The sequence below is a fragment of the Ursus arctos genome, unplaced genomic scaffold, assembly GCF_023065955.2.
Source record: "Ursus arctos isolate Adak ecotype North America unplaced genomic scaffold, UrsArc2.0 scaffold_10, whole genome shotgun sequence".
In the NCBI taxonomy this organism is placed as follows: domain Eukaryota; kingdom Metazoa; phylum Chordata; class Mammalia; order Carnivora; family Ursidae; genus Ursus; species Ursus arctos.
In genome coordinates, this window is record NW_026622764.1 from 24,619,929 (window position 1) to 24,624,027 (window position 4,099).

Sequence of the window (4,099 nt, forward strand, 5' to 3'; positions counted from 1 at the left end):
GCAAGGAAAGGAATACATTTGCCCACCTAGATCAACTGGGCTATGAAGTTTTAAGAATAATTTTTAGGAAACATAATGAGAGATATTTTTAAAGTGCAAAGTTATGCGCTAGCATAAAACAAGAGCAAGGAAGCAAGGATGAATGTCAGTTCTGTACCAATGGAGTCATTGACCATATGTTCTCTTTCCTGGTCCAATGATAAAATAAATCATTGTCACAGTGCCGATAATCAGTTCTGTCAGTCAATTCTCTAGCAATCTGTCTCAAATCCCTACTAAAGGAACATAGGTAAAAGATGATCACTTGGCTCAAGATTAAGCAGGCTAAGCTATAACAGGCAAGAACTTTGCAAACTCCCTGGCAGGTTTAATGATAAGGGAAAAGAAACTTTGCCATGGGCCATGCAATTTGTGGGACTTTGGTGGGAATCTTTTGGGAATGTTGATAGTAATTTACCAAATACAAAAGATAAGGACAAAATAGCAATTACTGATGGAATAATAGTATTCCAGAGGTATGCATAAAGCAACTCTAGGCAGATTCTTTAATAGGTAGCTAGTATGAGTAAAAATGACACAATGGAGAAAATAATCATAGGAAAGGTATTGGAAAATATTTAGAGACCATTTAAAAATGAACTCAGCTACAGCAGAGATAAAAATCTGCAACTGAAACAATCAACAACAGTGAGCAAGTTAAATTTCAAGTGTAATTTAACTCACTTTGGGTTGAAAATCTTATTGACTTAGGAAATACAAATATTATAGGTAAAGTATCTCTGAGTTTATGGGAGGATTTTTAAGTAGTAGAATCAGATTAACATAGAAACACCTTCAGTTACATAAGGAGTTGGGGAATATGAAGCAGTAACAGCAGAGGGGACAAGGAGCCAATGTTGGGGCAGAGAACAGCTATACTATTCCATTAATTCAGGTTGGAGAGGACTTGCTGTTGGAAGCAGAGTTGTGTTAGGTAATATGTATCTCCCAACTGAAGAGATCCATCAACCCTTGGAAATTCAAACAGAATTTCAATTGTCTATATAAAGGTGCAGTTTTTGGATAATAATTTTTATGCCTTACATAGAATTCTCATTGGGATATATGACCTCAAAAAAGTGTAAGATGTAAAACCCTGTTAAAACTAAATTACATTTTTTAAAAGAATCCTTCCCCCTTTAAGAGCAAAGAGGACCGAGGACATCTGAATGAAGCTTATGTGCTGAAATTGACAAAAGTCTAGCCCTTGTCATATATTTGCCAAGGAGGAAGCCCAGGAAAATTGTTATATGTAGAATGATGTTTCAGAATACAAGAGCTGAATTTCTTCTGTAGATATCTTTGTTGTGTTGAGGGCCAGAAAATAAAAATCAAGGAAAGACTAGATATAGTTGTTAAAAATAAGATATTTAAATGAGGGGAAAAACACTTTTTCTAATTATTAGTAATTGCATAGGCAACTGGGAAAGCATCACTTATCACTCTCAAATATAGTTTGACTATATTTGACTATTTCTGAAGTTGAGGCTTTATAGAAATGGACCTCCCAGAGATTACTGCATATAGTGATTTTAGACAAAGACTGAAGGAAAAAATTCACCGGATGGAATTAAGCAGGCAGTGAGGACTATGTTCAAGACTACTGCAATAGGGGTGGAGAGTATTGCAATAGGACAGAAAAATTGAACTCAACTCCACCAACACAAAAGGCAGGAGGACTTTTAAACACTGGGATGAGTTACTAGAAAAATTCTGGAAGATGTTAGGGGAGACCGAGGTTGGTCAATATGCTTAGGTCATCTGTTTGCTAACTGGTACTTATCTAAGTTTGGCTCCTACCCACCCTCAGAGACAGGAGATAGAAATTCTTCCTTGAGGATTACATTTCAAAGGGATGGCTCCCAGATCCTTGTGGAAAATATTCCTGGGTTTGTAAAACCGGCAAGAGGCTGGGAGAATACTCACATCTCAAAAAAGTAGAAAAATAGTTCACAATTGTAGTTTCGAAAGTAAATAAAAGGAAGGTCAGAGGCTTGTGGTCAGGAACAAACCTATCTAAAATTTAGTCAAGCTGAAGGGAATGAAAGGCTCTCTTGGCCAGACTCTTCAGTTGTTCAGTACTTTCTTTGTATGACAACTATATATGCAACCAAAATAGCTTCAGTCCTTATATGGAAATTTGAAATTAGTAGTGCTTTCCTTTAACAAAATCTATGGAATATCTTAGGCTTGGAACTGCCATACCAAACACCGTTACTACAAAACAGAGAATGCTGTGTTTCTACTTGCCACTTTCAATTTACTAAACCATTCGATTTTCTCTGAAGTAAAAAAAAAAAAAAATGTATATGCACACATATTTGAAGGGCTTATTACAACACATATGCAGCTTGTGAAATGTTTCTTCTAGAGTTTTAAGGCTTTTGCTGAATTGGCTGAATTTTGTATATTGCAGTAAAGCTAACTATTCTTTTGCTTACACTGCTGTAAATTTTGCTTATTGTTATGTATAATGTATGAAGAAGCACAAATGTACAATGTATCTTTTGCAGGAAGATTATGAACTAAATCAAAAGTATTTCCAATATAAATAATAAAAGAGAAAAGACAATTTAAAATAGAACCAGAAAAGCTTAGACACACAAATAAAATTTTCAGAGCTACTTCAGAAAACAAATCATTTAAGGCAGGTTGTGGGTACAAGGCTTGGCTATTGTTAGAACTCACTGGAGATATTTTTCAGTTGAAATGTGCAACTTAATGTTGAAACTTACTTTAATTTCTGATGAAAGTTAATCTCTCAATTTTTTAGCTTCACTTATATCTAATTGAGGGGGAAAAAGAATATAAAGTATTATCCACAAAAGAAAGGACAAGATATTTGTTAAGTGGGAAAAGTTTTCTAAAACTTAATCGGTAATACTAAGTATTCAAACAACAAGTAGAGAAAGTGTTGAAAGATGCCTCTAGAAAAGAACCTTCTTAGACACTGGATAAGGTCAATATGACATAATTTCCACATTTATGGAAAATGACAAAGGAAAAAATGGCCCCAATTAGGACAGTCTTTTAATGTAACTTCCCTCAATTTAATACTTAAGTAAACTTGAAATACAACCAATTTTGAACCAATAGAAGCATTATTCCTCAGTTTAGTAACATTGTTGGCTGTATAACCTGGACAATAAATATTTAAAGGACAATCCAAATTGTTCTGTCCCATTTGATAAATGATGAATGGTGTCCAGATCTCTCTTGGCTAGTATTGATTAGAAATATTGAAAATATATTTAGTAGTCTTTCAGAAAGAAAGGTTTTGGTCGTGGATCTAAATGGTGCTCTTTCAAAAATTAAGTGTACATAGACCAGTTGTCTTTTTTTTTTTTAAGATTTATTTATTTATTTATTTATTTGACAGAGATAGAGACAGCCAGCGAGAGAGGGAACACAAGCAGGAGGAATGGGAGAGGAAGAAGCAGGCTTCCAGCAGAGGAGCCTGATGTGGGGCTCGATCCCAGAATGCCGGGATCACACCCTGAGCCGAAGGCAGACGCTTAACAACTGAGCCACCCAGGAGCCCCTAGACCAGTTGTCTTTGAGAAGAGGAATCTGGGTAGTGGCTAAATGAAAATGTCATAGAAGAAACAGACCATGATCAAGCTAATATCTTTGGCATATTGTACTATAGTATGAGAATGAAAAAGTGTGTGTGTGTGTGGTGTGTGTGTGTGTGTGTGTGTGTCTATATATGTGTGTGTGTATATTCATAGCTTTTTTTGTTTGTTTTCTTTTTTGTCTGTACTGAAATTGTTCACTTGGAATATGTGAATTCAAATTCTAGTATCATTATTATCATTTCATTGTACTGCCTCTATGCTTCGTTACTAATTTTACGGTCTTTGAATATTTGAATCTGCAACACTGGTAACCTCAATATTTCTTTTTATATTTTAGTATCTTGACTTTATCCTAAATCTCACTTTCATTGAAAAAAAATACATGTCCTGAATAGAAAATCTCTGAGAATATTTATATTTGATTTGTCACCTCCAGCTCTAATTTTCTCTTTTCATTAAATTACCAATCTCAATTTGAAGTC